Source organism: Caretta caretta, chromosome 2 (assembly GCF_965140235.1).
Source record: "Caretta caretta isolate rCarCar2 chromosome 2, rCarCar1.hap1, whole genome shotgun sequence".
Classification (NCBI taxonomy): Eukaryota; Metazoa; Chordata; order Testudines; family Cheloniidae; genus Caretta; species Caretta caretta.
The window spans coordinates 176,174,412-176,188,770 of NC_134207.1; positions in this window are offsets into that span (position 1 = coordinate 176,174,412).

A 14,359-nucleotide genomic window follows, 5' to 3' on the forward strand; every position below is an offset into this window, starting at 1 on the left:
CAAAAAACAAAAACAACAAGAGCTGTCGATTAATCGCGGTTAACTCACATGATTAACTAAAAAGAATTGCAATTAAAAATTAATCATGATTAATCACAGTTTTAATCGCACTATTAAATAGAATACCAATTGAAATTTATTAAATATTTGGATGTTTTTCTACATTTTCATATATATTGTATTCTGTGTTGTAACTGAAAGTGTATATAATTTTTGATTACAAATATTTGCACTGTAAAAATGATAAACAAAAGAAACAGTATTTTTCAGTTCACCTCATACAAGTACTATAGTGCAATTTTTTTGTCGTGAAAGTGCAACTTACAAATGTAGATTTGTTACATAACTGCACTCAAAAACAAACCAATGCAAATTTTTAGAGCCTACAAGTTCACTCTGTCCTACCTCTCATTTAGCCAATCGCTAAGACAAAAAAGTTTGTTTACATTTACTGGAGATAATGCTGCACACTTCTTATTTACAATGTCACCAGAAAGTGAGAACAAGTGTTTGCATCGGACTTTTGTAGCCGGCATTGCAAGGTATTTATGTGCCAGATATGCTAAACATTTGTATGCCCCCTTCGTGCTTTGGCCACCATTCCAGAGAACATGGTTCCATGCTGATGATGCTCATTAAAAAAATAACGCATTAATTAAATTTGTGACTGAACTCCTTTGGGGGAGAATGATATGTCTCCTGCTCTGTTTTACCTGCATGCTGCCATATATTTCATGTTATAGAAGTCTTGGATGATGACCCAGCACATGTTGTTCATTTTAAGAACACTTTCCCTGCAAAAAGAAAAGGAGTACTTGTTGCACCTTAGAGACTAACAAATTTATTTGAGCATAAGCTTTCGTGAGCTACAGCTGACTTCATCGGATGCATTCAGTGGAAAATACAGTGGGGAGATTTATATACATAGAGAACATGAAACAATGAGTGTTACCATACACACTGTAAGGAGAGTGATCACTTAAGGGGAGCTATTACCGGGGGGGGGGGACCTTTTGCAGTGATAATCAAGGTGGGCCATTTCCAGCAGTTAACAAGAACGTCTGAGGAACAGTGGGGGTGGAGGGGGGGAATAAACATGGGGAAATAGTTTTACTTTGTGTAATGACCCATCCACTCCCAGTCTCTATTCAAGCCTAAGTTAATTGTATCCAGTTTGCAAATTAATTCCAATTCAGCAGTCTCTCGTTGGAGTCTGTTTTTGAAGTTTTTTTGTTGAAGAATTGCAACTTTTAGGTCTGTAATCAAGTGACCAGAAGATTGAAGTGTTCTCCAACTGGTTTTTGAATGTTATAATTCTTGACGTCTGATTTGTGTCCATTTATTCTTTTACGTAGAGACTGTCCAATTTGACCAATGTACATGGCAGAGGGTCATTGCTGGCACATGATGGCATAGATCACATTGGTAGATGTGCAGGTGAACGAGCCTCTGATAGTGTGGCTGATGTGATTAGGCCCTATGATGGTGTCCCCTGAATAGATATGTGGACACAGTTGGCAACGGGCTTTGTTGCAAGGATAGGTTCCTGGGTTAGTGGTTCTGTTGTGTGGTGTGTGGTTGCTGGTGAGTATTTGCTTCAGGTTGGGGGGCTGTCTGTAAACAAGGACTGGCCTGTCTCCCAAGATCTGTGAGAGTGATGGGTCGTCCTTCAGGATAGGTTGTAGATCCTTGATGATGCATTGGAGAGGTTTTAGTTGGGGGCTGAAGGTGATGGCTAGTGGCGTTCTGTTATTTTCTTTGTTGGGCCTGTCCTGTAGTAGGTAACTTCTGGGTACTCTTCTGGCTCTTTCGATCTGTTTCTTCACTTCAGCAGGTGGGTACTGTAGTTGTAAGAATGCTTGATAGAGATCTTGTAGGTGTTTGTCTCCGTCTGAGGGGTTGGAGCAAATGTGGTTGTATCGTAGAGCTTGGCTGTAGACAATGGATCATGTGGTGTGGTCTGGATGAAAACTAGAGGCATATAGGTAGGAATAGCAGTCAGTAGGTTTCCGGTATAGGGTGGTGTTTATGTGACCATCGCTTATTAGCACCGTAGTGTCCAGGAAGTGCATTTCTTGTGTGGACTTGTGAACAATGTTATTTGCTCTGTAATAAAGTTTAGGAAAGGAAAGGAAAGGAAAGGAAAGGAGAAGCACAGCAGTTTAATGAGCAAGCAGCTTGAAAAGAGGCCAGTGAAGAAGCTTGGCAACATGTGACCTCCAGAAGAAGAAGGGGGAATGTCCGGGTTCCAGCAATGCGGACACAGGTAACTAACCGCTTTCATGTTCTCTCCACAGGTACCATTGCAGAGAGTGGACCAGATGATATGTCTGGGGGGAGAAAGCAGAAGGAGACTCTGCTGGTTGGAAGGCATGAGATGCACTGTCCTGAGATGGGGGGTTCCACGACCACCACTCCCAAGAGAAGGAGGCGGGTGGTGGTCGTCGGGGACTCTCTCCTCCGGGGGACTGAGTCATCTATCTGCCGTCCTGACCGGGAAAACCGAGAAGTCTGCTGCTTGCCGGGGGCTAAGATTCGCGATGTGACGGAGAGACTGCTGAGACTCATCAAGCCCTCGGATCGCTACCCCTTCCTGCTTCTCCACGTGGGCACCAATGATACTGCCAAGAATGACCTTGAGCGGATCACTGCGGACTACGTGACTCTGGGAAGAAGGATAAAGGAGTTTGAGGCGCAAGTGGTGTTCTCGTCCATCCTCCCCGTGGAAGGAAAAGGCCTGGGTAGGGACCGTCGAATCGTGGAAGTCAACGAATGGCTATGCAGGTGGTGTCGGAGAGAAGGCTTTGGATTCTTTAACCATGGGATGGTGTTCCATGAAGGAGGAGTGCTGGGCAGAGACGGGCTCCACCTTACGAAGAGAGGGAAGAGCATCTTTGTGAACAGGCTGGCTAACCTAGTGAGGAGGGCTTTAAACTAGGTTTACTGGGGGAAGGAGACCAAAGCCCTGAGGTAAGTGGGAAAGCGGGATATCAGGAGGAAGCACAGGCAGGAATGTCTGTGAGGGGAGGGCTCCTGCCTCATACTGAGAATGAGGGGCGATCAGCAGGTTATCTCAAGTGCTTATATATGAATGCACAAAGCCTTGGAAACAAGCAGGGAGAACTGGAGGTCCTGGTGATGTCAAGGAATTATGACGTGATTGGAATAACAGAGACTTGGTGGGATAACTCACATGACTGGAGTACTGTCATGGATGGTTATAAACTGTTCAGGAAGGACAGGCAGGGCAGAAAAGGTGGGGGAGTAGCACTGTATGTAAGGGAGCAGTATGACTGCTCAGAGCTCCGGTACGAAACTGCAGAAAAACCTGAGTGTCTCTGGATTAAGTTTAGAAGTGTGAGCAACAAGAGTGATGTAGTGGTGGGAGTCTGCTATAGACCACCGGACCAGGGGGATGAGGTGGATGAGGCTTTCTTCCGGGAGCTCGCAGAAGCTACTAGATCGCACGCCCTGGTTCTCATGGGTGACTTTAATTTTCCTGATATCTGCTGGGAGAGCAATACAGCGGTGCATAGACAATCCAGGAAGTTTTTGGAAAGCGTAGGGGACAATTTCCTGGTGCAAGTGCTAGAGGAGCCAACTAGGGGGGGAGCTTTTCTTGACCTGCTGCTCAGAAACCGGGATGAATTAGTGGGGGAAGCAAAAGTGGATGGGAATCTGGGAGGCAGTGACCATGAGTTGGTTGAGTTCAGGATCCTGACACAGGGAAGAAAGGTAAGCAGCAGGATACGGACCCTAGACTTCAGGAAAGCAGACTTTGACACCCTCTTGGAACGGATGGGTAGGATCTCCCGGGGGACTAACATGAAGGGGAAAGGAGTCCAGGAGAGCTGGCTGTATTTCAAGGAATCCCTGTTGAGGTTACAGGGACAAACCATCCCGATGTGTCGAAAGAATAGTAAATATGGCAGGCGACCAGCTTGGCTTAACTGTGAAATCCTAGCGGATCTTAAACATAAAAAAGAAGCTTACAAGAAGTGGAAGGTTGGACATATGACCAGGGAAGAGTATAAAAATATTGCTCGGGCATGTAGGAATGAAATCAGGAGAGCCAAATCGCACCTGGAGCTGCAGCTAGCAAGAGATGTCAAGAGTAACAAGAAGGGTTTCTTCAGGTATGTTGGCAACAAGAAGAAAGCCAAGGAAAGTGTGGGCCCCTTAATGAATGAGGGAGGCAACCTAGTGACAGAGGATGTGGAAAAAGCTAATGTACTCAATGCTTTTTTTGTCTCTGTCTTCACGAACAAGGTCAGCTCCCACACTGCTGCGCTGGGCATCACAACATGGGGAATAGATGGCCAGCCCTCTGTGGAGAAAGAGCTGGTTAGGGACTATTTAGAAAAGCTGGACGTGCACAAGTCCATGGGGCCGGACGAGTTGCATCCGAGAGTGCTAAAGGAATTGGCGGCTGTGATTGCAGAGCCATTGGCCATTATCTCTGAAAACTCGTGGTGAACGGGGGAAGTCCCGGATGACTGGAAAAAGGCTAATGTAGTAACAATCTTTAAAAAAGGGAAGAAGGAAGATCCTGGGAATTACAGGCCAGTCAGCCTCACCTCAGTCCCCGGAAAAATCATGGAGCAGGTCCTCAAAGAATCAATCCTGAAGCACTTACATGAGAGGAAAGTGATCAGGAACAGTCAGCATGGATTCACCAAGGGAAGGTCATGCCTGACTAATCTAATCGCCTTCTATGATGAAATTACTGGTTCTGTGGATGAAGGGAAAGCAGTGGATGTATTGTTTCTTGACTTTAGCAAAGCTTTTGACACGGTCTCCCACAGTATTCTTGTCAGCAAGTTAAAGAAGTATGGGCTGGATGAATGCACTATAAGGTGGGTAGAAAGTTGGCTAGATTGTCGGGCTCAACGGGTAGTGATCAATGGCTCCATGTCTAGTTGGCAGCCGGTGTCAAGTGGAGTGCCCCAGGGGACGGTCCTGGGGCCGGTTTTGTTCAATATCTTCATAAATGATCTGGAGGATGGTGTGGCTTGCACTCTCAGCAAATTTGCGGATGATACTAAACTGGGAGGAGTGGTAGATATGCTGGAGGGCAGGGATAGGATACAGAGGGACCTAGACAAATTGGAGGATTGGGCCAAAAGAAATCTGATGAGGTTCAATAAGGATAAGTGCAGGGTCCTGCACTTAGGACGGAAGAACCCAATGCACAGCTACAGACTAGGGACTGAATGGCTAGGCAGCAGTTCTGTGGAAAAGGACCTAGGGGTGACAGTGGATGAGAAGCTGGATATGAGTCAGCAGTGTGCCCTTGTTGCCAAGAAGGCCAATGGCATTTTGGGATGTATAAGTAGGGGCATAGCGAGCAGATCAAGGGACGTGATCGTCCCCCTCTATTCGACATTGGTGAGGCCTAATCTGGAGTACTGTGTCCAGTTTTGGGCCCCACACTACAAGAAGGATGTGGATAAATTGGAGAGAGTCCAGTGAAGGGCAACAAAAATGATTAGGGGTCTGGAACACATGACTTATGAGGAGAGGCTGAGGGAACTGGGATTGTTTAGTCTGCAGAAGAGAAGAATGAGGGGGGATTTGATAGCTGCTTTCAACTACCTGAGAGGTGGTTCCAGAGAGGATGGTTCTAGACTATTCTCAGTGGTAGAAGAGGACAGGACAAGGAGTAATGGTCTCAAGTTGCAGTGGGGGAGGTTTAGGTTGGATATTAGGAAAAACTTTTTCACTAGGAGGGTGGTGAAACACTGGAATGTGTTACCTAGGGAGGTGGTAGAATCTCCTTCCTTAGAAGTTTTTAAGGTCAGGCTTGACAAAGCCCTGGCTGGGATGATTTAATTGGGGATTGGTCCTGCTTTGAGCAGAGGGTTGGACTAGATGACCTCCTGAGGTCCCTTCCAACCCTGATATTCTATGATTCTATGAAAACTAACAACCGACGAAAGTTTCATAGTTCAGATTCTTATTTGAATTTTAAGTGAGCTGCTGAACCTTTTCTAGCCTGCCTACTTACTTCAAACTCCCCTCTCCCACCCTGCAAGCTTCCTGGTCTAAATTTAGACTAACCATCCTTTTCCATTTTCTCACACTCTGCTTTTGTAACTCTGGTGGCATAATACCTAGTTTTTCTGGCTCTGGCCCCCAGCCTCCTGACAGCTTCAAATATTCCTGTGACAGAGTGCTGTGGGTTAGTACCTGAGCCAGCACTCTGGTCACTATTAGTAGCAATTAGGTTCCCCTTGAGAAGGCCCAATGGGACAGAGGTGTACCTGATTACCAGGGCAGACTGGCACTGGTGAGTCAGTGAACCAATTAGCCCATTACCAGGGAAGCTGTATAAAAAGGCACAGGAAGGCTTGCTCAGAAATAAAAGAGAAAGAGAGCAATAGAAGGTCAGGAGAGTCTGATTAAGGGGTCAGGGTCTTGTGTGTGGTCTCCTGAGTACAGATCTCCCCTTTCCCCTGCCTTTGGCAAAGGGGTTAGAAAGTTGAGACACAATATGTAAGGATATAGAAATGCTGCCGTGTACTGGTGGAAGGATTAAAACACCAAGTAAACTACCCAGAGACGTTTATAAGACAGAAGGTCTCAGAAGCAGTCTGTGTTTGTGGAGAAAGCAGAGGTGTGGCATGCCACCCTCTCACAATTAATGCAACAGTACACTGTGAGGTTTCCTCATTTGCACCCTCAGAGTGTATTGTGTGCCCTGTATACTGTAGAATTTGGATATCTGCTTTGACTGGCATGAGAGTCTCTCACACTTGGGAAGTGGGAGAATTTTGGCAGCTGACAGGTCAGCTGAAAGGGCGTGTCTATCGGGAGACTTAGCATTCAGCAAGGCAGGGTGTCAAGCTACAGCACACTAGTTTGCTGCACGCTAAATGGCTGTGTGGCCAGCAGTAAGTCAAAACTCGCTGAAGAACTTCTAGTGAGCAGTAGCAGGGTCCACTTTGTGCAGCAGACTACAGTGCTGTATATTCACAGCCCAGCTTGCCATGTGTTAAATCTCCATGTAGACAAGCCCCTAGAGAGGTTCAAAATATAGTCAGGCAATAAAATGAGATTCAACATGGAAAAATCAAGCTAACACATGGGGAACTTTCTTACTCCACTAAACAGCTATTGATGTTTCAGATTGTTTCTTCCAGACATATTAGCTTGCATGTTTCCAGGCTGAAACTCACTTTATTTCCTGACCTTATTTCAATGCTTTCTGGGTCCTTTTTTTATTATTTCTCCTTCGTGGAGACATATCCTGATATGGGAATATAGGATTTGCCATACTGTATTCGACCAATGATCCACCTAATCTGGTATCTTATCTCCAACATGCCTAGTTCCAGATATTTCATAGGAACGTGCAAGAAGCTTCATATTTATGGAATAAACTGCCCATAAGGGAAGTTACTTCAATGACAGATTTCAATGGGGATTAGGCACAGGTAACAGAGGGCAGAATTGGGTTTATGTTTTGGAGAGAATATGTCATAAGAGTGTATATTGCAGAAAGGTAACTAGATTTTCAAAATAAAAATCAGGACACTCGTGACATTTTTAGGGTTCATGAAATCCTTGTACAAAAGAACTTACTTTTTTTTTTAAATAGGTGCTGCTGTGGTCTCTCTACTGCCAGTGTCTGACTCAACAGCAACATATGCATATTTCACGGATTGAAGGTTTTCCCCCCACTCACTTAATGTTCCATGAAACACTGATCAAGTGTCTCTAACACTCACTGAGTGAAACAGCAGCTTTGATAGCATTTATGCTCATTTGACTTTTCTCTTCACTCCAAACACCATTCATCACACTGAACTCTCATTCCACAGGCTTGTTTGTTCCTGGTAAACAAAGAGTAAATTCTACTTGAGAGATACAGAATAAATATATTTTGAACCATTGTTGTGTAGTTATAAAAAAAACCTCAAATTTTTTGACTAATGAGATGAAAAACTAGGCCATTTCAGGTGTCCTAAGATTTTAGGAAACACCTGGACATTATATGAAAAACTCAGACATAAGGTCACTTTAATGTTACAGGGAAAAAAGATGCTACCTTCTGTGATGCGAGGCTCTTGTCTTGAGCTAGGTGGGTTGTGGGGGAAGGGTGAAATGTGCTGCATTTGGCTTATTCTTTCTTTTTTTCTTGCACTTGTAGAAAAAGTAGGCCTGGCTTCCCGCAGAGGAGATGTCATCAGCCTCTAATACCTGACTCAGCATGCTTCCGTCCTAAAGCACAACAAGTAAGTGAGCAACCTAAAGTGGCTTAAACTTTATGTTCCACTTTTAATCCTCCAAACATGAGACTGTAGCTGTCATTCCGCCATTGTGGGGTCATTTTCCTTTGGCAGACAATCTGTACCTGCAGAATGGACTGGTGACAAACTGAAAATACTACGTTCGTGATATGTAGGTCACTGAGATCATATTGGCAAGATGCGTTGGGCTTTTTGGGATATTTACTGTTCAGATTTATGTTCAAGTGTGAGGGGCCCTGTGTCTGTAATGGATTAATCTCTGACAGTGTTGGGTGTCTTATGGATATAACTCCTTTGCCCTTTGCTGTGATATCGGCCTTTTTTATTGTGTATAACCATTCAACAGCAACCAACCAACCAACCAACTAGTCCAACAACAACAACACGATTAGAGATGACTGGAATATATGCACTCTGCTGTGAATAATTTAGACAGAGTACACAGCGGCAATTTCTCCACACTGCACATATGTCCAAGTGGGATGTCCATATCTTCTCATATCTTGCTTACTTGATCTCTTGTTATAGATTATTCTCTCTGCTGGGACTCAAAACTGCATAACCCACTTTGGACCATCAGCTAGGCTCCACTTTTACAGCATTTGGGTAAACACCCAACCTCACTGAAACCTCAGCCATGGCTTTCTGCCTCACACTGAACATGTCCAAGGATCTGATGGTATGATAAAGCCCTCCCAACTGGGATAATCTGGCCAAGGATTATTATTGCTAGAGTAAACAGGGATCAGAAGAGAGAAAGAGAGACCAGAATCTCCCACCTCTGAAAGAATGCAATCCACGACTAGTGTTTAAACTTATTTTCATTACAAAATGTAACATTATATAACTTATTCACAAACAGAATGAAACAAGGGCAATACGAATAAGTATGTGAGCATGTTACATGAGTACTAAATTACTAGAGCACTTACACATCTTGATCAAAAGAATTCCAGCCCTACGGCTGCAGTAATTTGCATGGCCTACTTTTTGCAGTTTTTCTATTTGTTTGATATGTGGATACACATTGGTTTCACATTCCTCCTTCTAAGTCTCTGTCCCCCTAACTCTTCTTTTGTGAAGTGCATACCTGTGCTCTACAGAACAACGAGCGGTTAGCTATTTACATGCTTGGCAAAAAACTACACAGATTTACATAAAATGTTATGTTTATATTACTGGGGTTTTTGTTAATAGCCTGAAATAATCCCACTGAAATAGCCCAACTATCTTATTTAATTTAATTTAAATTATTTATTAATAAATCAGGCTCTCTAAGGAAAAAATCTGATTTAAAAAAACCCAAATGGTTTTTTCTTACTGAACAATGTAGTAATGCTTGTGAAAAGATTGATCCTGGATCATAAAACTCCAGTGACTTCAATGGTTTCAGTAGCCTCATTGTGCAGTCAGGGGATCTGTATCTCAAAAGATACCACCACAGCTGGCAAAAATGGACACACTGGTTGGCAAGCTCAACACAGAGGCCAATGATTGATTGATTGATTTTAATTGGCATATGTATTTATTTATGATTTAATTGGTGTTCTAATTTTGAGCATTTTATGATGTGACAGATTTACTAAAACTTCAAACAATTACAATAAATTGCTCATATGGATAATTGGGAAGCCACAACTTCTGGAATTTAACAACTACCTTCCTGTTAAAATCAACCCCCTACCAGTCTTATTACTTATTAGCCAAGAGAAATCAACTGCTCACATGCTTAAGATAAGGCATGTGCTGGTGTGCCTTGCTAGAATGGAGTCCTAGGGCATCATCCTGCTCCCAGGCACATCAATGGGAAAACTCCCAGTGAAAGATCAATCCCCAAACTGGCATAGAAACAATCCTTACCCTTTGAAGCCATGTCTCCTAGTCAAGACAGGGTTGATGCACATCAACTGATCAGGATGGGGTTAATCAGATTGCTGTTGCCTGTGTTTTATTCATTATGTAGATGATTTTCAAAACTGTTAGACATTCAGCATTCTGGCCTCATCCTGCTTTCCTTGAGCACCCAACGCTCCCATTGAAGTCACAGCATTTTGAGCTCTCTGACATGGGTGTGTCAATGAGCAGGAGTCCTGGCCTGACCCAAAGGAACTGCCTCTCAGGGTGACAGGAGTTCAGGCTCCATGTACATGTGGCTGATCATTAATTCAGCAGAAATGGAGGAGCTGATTTAACAGATGAAGGCAGATTGTTTTATGGAGCAGGGAGGGACTGAGAGGGTACGTTGAGAAAGCAGGAAGGTTAGAAAAAGATCAACCAAAAATGGGCCAGCATGTTAGGCCATATGTCTCTTCTAAACATTTTTTCTGCTCTTATTGTTCCAATGTCGTATTACTTCACGAATATCAGCCACATTTTTTTGCACATTGATTCACCAATGATTTTAAAGAAGTAAAAATGAATACAATATGTACTTGCATGAGGAAGATTTTTTTTCTTACTGTGTGAATTTGAGGGCATGAGCTCATCACAGTTTCTTTTGATCACAGTTCAAAGACCATGACTCTGAAGGTCAAGTCAAACTCTCTTTTTCAGCTCACTCATCAGCAACCGTGAAGATTCTTCATTCAGAATGTATTGAAGGATTCTGTTGGTAAGGCACCAGCCTTATAATTCCACGGGACTGGCTCTGCAGGACTAACAGGAGAAAAATGCTGTAAAAACTGGTTTTTGTCACTCAGCCAGACATGTGGGCCAGGCACCGCAAGAACGTCGAGGATTTAGTCCACTTTCAGCAGCATAAAGCAGTACAACAGGTGCTCCAGTACCTCTGCCTGCCTATTAGACTTCTCTGTGCCCAGGAGACAAGGTAGTAGGGCACTCGTTGTGGGCTCTCAGGCTGTGCAAACTTGATGGTGCTGCTCCTGGACTGTCTCACTCCTCCCAATAGCAAGTAGGGCTCTTGACTGAGCTTCCCCTTCCTCTCTTAACCCAGGGTTGTGAGTTCAATCCTTGAGGGAGCCATTTACGGATCTGGGACAAAAATTGAGGATTGGTCCTGCTTTGAGCAGGGGGTTGGACTAGATGATCTCCTGAGGTCCCTTCCAACCCTGATATTCTATGATTCTATGATTCTATGATTCTTTGGCTACATCTACAATATGAGCTAGGAGTGAGATTCCCAGCTCACGTAGACATCCTCTTGCTAGCTTTTGAGCTAGCACACTAAAAACTGTAGTGTAGCTGTAGTAGCAGTGAGGAGCAGTATGGGTTAGCTATGCTGACCACAAACCTGCACGAGCTCACGACTTCATACTTGGCACAGCTAGCCCTTGCCGCTGCTCATTGCTGCCCATGCTACCATGGCTACACTGCTATTTTTAGAACGCTAGCTCAATGAGAGCTTGCACAAGTAAGTCTATGCAAGCTGGGAATCACGTTCTTAGTGTATAGAAGGCAGGAAAATGCTATAGCCAGACTCCCTGCTTTTCTTCCCATCCCCTCCCCTACCTTGGGAGAAGGAAACAAGAGCGTCTCTGCTGGATTCTATCTCCTAGACTAGTGATTGGGTTCTTGCTCTGAACCTTTCCCTCCCAGTGCAAGGAGAAAAACCCAGGGGAGAAAGGGATTGATGCCAGCAGGGGATATAAATACAATAAGGGTGAAGGAGTGTATAATGGGGAAAGCGGATTTATGCTGCAAAAGGAGCTTGATGAAGGTGATAAAGAGAAACTGGTGCTGGAAGGAGGGTAAGGAGCTGGGGGCCTAAGGACTGCTACCAGCAAAAACAAGAATATTTTTTCTTGCCTCCTGCTCCAAACTGATTCTGATTCTTCTAAAAATATGGAGACTGGTGCCACAGGAAGATATAACCCTTGATGCGGCTCATTTGTTGTGATGGATCAGTTTGCTTTGAAAAAAGTGGTTCCTTTTATTTATTTTTAATATGAAATATCTTTAATGGAGGTTTCATAGCATGAGGCCCTTATGCTTAAAAGCCCTCATTGTAATAGCTCAGTAATGGAAGTCTTTTTGGATATAGATTTCTGGTAATACAGAGCTCCTTATACATTACTTCAGACTTTAATGTATTGTCTGAACCTTTATGCCATTCTCGCTCCTCTTCCTCAGTAAACATATTGCTAATAAAAGAAAGCCTGTTAGCATCTGCTGTTCACAAGAAGAAAGAGTTCACAAATGCAGTCGCGAATGGGGGTGTAATATTTGTTCTGTATCCCATTTACAAGATATATAAATATTTGTTCCAGTGGCATTGTGTGGCATATTAAAGAGATTAAGGTGTTGCTCACCTGGTTAGGATTACTGATTTAATGTGAGAAAAAGGGTCTGATTGTAACATAGGAGCTTCCAGGGGTCAGCTTTAAAACAATTTCACAGATTTATTGAAGCTGCCTGCTGTTTGAAAGAGAAAATCATGGCTCCTTTTAGTCAATGCCATCCTGTATCAGCTAAACCTCTTCTAATTCCATAACATGAAGAACTCCCTTCTATTTTGGTGATGATCTGCTCATTGAGAGTGCCTTAAAATCTATTTTAAAAAAATAGCTGTAGTAGTAATAATAAGGAATAATAATTCTTAGTACTTCTGTTGTACTCTTTATCCATCGATCTTAAAACATGTCACAAAAGAAAGTACCATGATCCCTGTTTTACAGCATTGGAAACTGAGGCACATCCAGGAACAGAATCTGGGTCAGCTAGCTCTCAGTCCAGTGCCCAACCCAGTCTACCATAACACTTCCTAGTTTGGTAGTGTACTACTTTATTTACAGTTATCCTGTTGAAAACTGACTTTACAGTAATTTTTTTCTTAAACTTCTAATTTTCAATTTTGAAAAAGGAAGCTTAATTTCCTGATTAGGATAAAACACTCATTTCCAGTGGCTGATACAACAGCATTGCTTTCCAGTCCTGCATCAGGAAAGCATGGGCATGAGAGAGTACTTGCAGTAATGAGGAGGTCTCAAAGCACATGCATTACAACTTTGCCAACTCGATTTCTCTGTCTTGAGGCAGGCTGGGGCTTCCCTCTTCCCCTACCACCGCTCCAGGCTGACTGCGCTCTGTGCCAGAGGACGGAAGATTCAGTCCCCACCCACTAAAGCAGAGGAGAGAGAGAGTGTGTGAGGGGGCGGGAGGAGGTCTTGGTGAACAGCACTACAGCGGAGCCATGATAAGGAGTGAGGGCCCTCTCGCACACTGAGGGTACGTCTATACTTGGAGCTGGAAGCGTGATTCCATCTCATGTGGAAACACTCGGGCTAGCTCTCCTCAGGCTAGAGTGCTACGAAGAGTAGTGTAGCCACGGTAGCACAGCTAGCTGCAGGATGGGAGAGCTACCCACTACAAGCTTCTCCGGACCTCATGGGTATGTACTTGGGTGTCTAGCCCGAGCAAGAGCCTGTACTGTTGTGGCTACATTGATATTTTCAGCACACTAGCTCTCCTTAAGCTAGCCCAAGTAAGTCTCCTCAAGCTAGGAATAACACCCCTTAGCTCAATGGTAGACATACCTGTAGTGTCTTCTCCTGCGCTGCTGTCAGCGAGGGCCTTGTGGAGCTGTGGTATCAGAGTTAATACTCCACTTAGATGAATGGGGCAGTTCACACACCAGAGCTCTTGTTACGGGATCTCTGCAGACTCAGAAACATAGCAATGTGGCATTTATGCTCAGGGCACCTTTTTAACATGGTCTGTGGAAAGAGGAGGACTAGAAACATTTATTTTAAAAAATGAAAATAGATTGATGTTACATGACTCCGGAAGCTGGGGCCTTAGGTACAGGCCTGTAGTGTCTATGTCTTAGTTTGTTCCTGAATTTGGGTCCTTCATCAGGGAGGCATTTTAGAGGGAAGAACATAAATTTGGGCTGAAGAGATGAATGTGCACATGAGGGGACAAGCATCTGCCTTTGGAGGTAGGTGTCTTACTGGGCACACTAAGAGCATCACAGTGATTTCATGAGCTTTACTATCAGGAGCAATCCCACATTAGCAGGTTGGACAAGGTGACCCAATATGTCATGTATTCTGCCAGCTACTTGTGATTTTACAGTTCTATGTCAATGGAAACCATGAAATGCATGGGTGGATTGTAACAGGGATGCGCTTCTCACCACCTGAAACTGG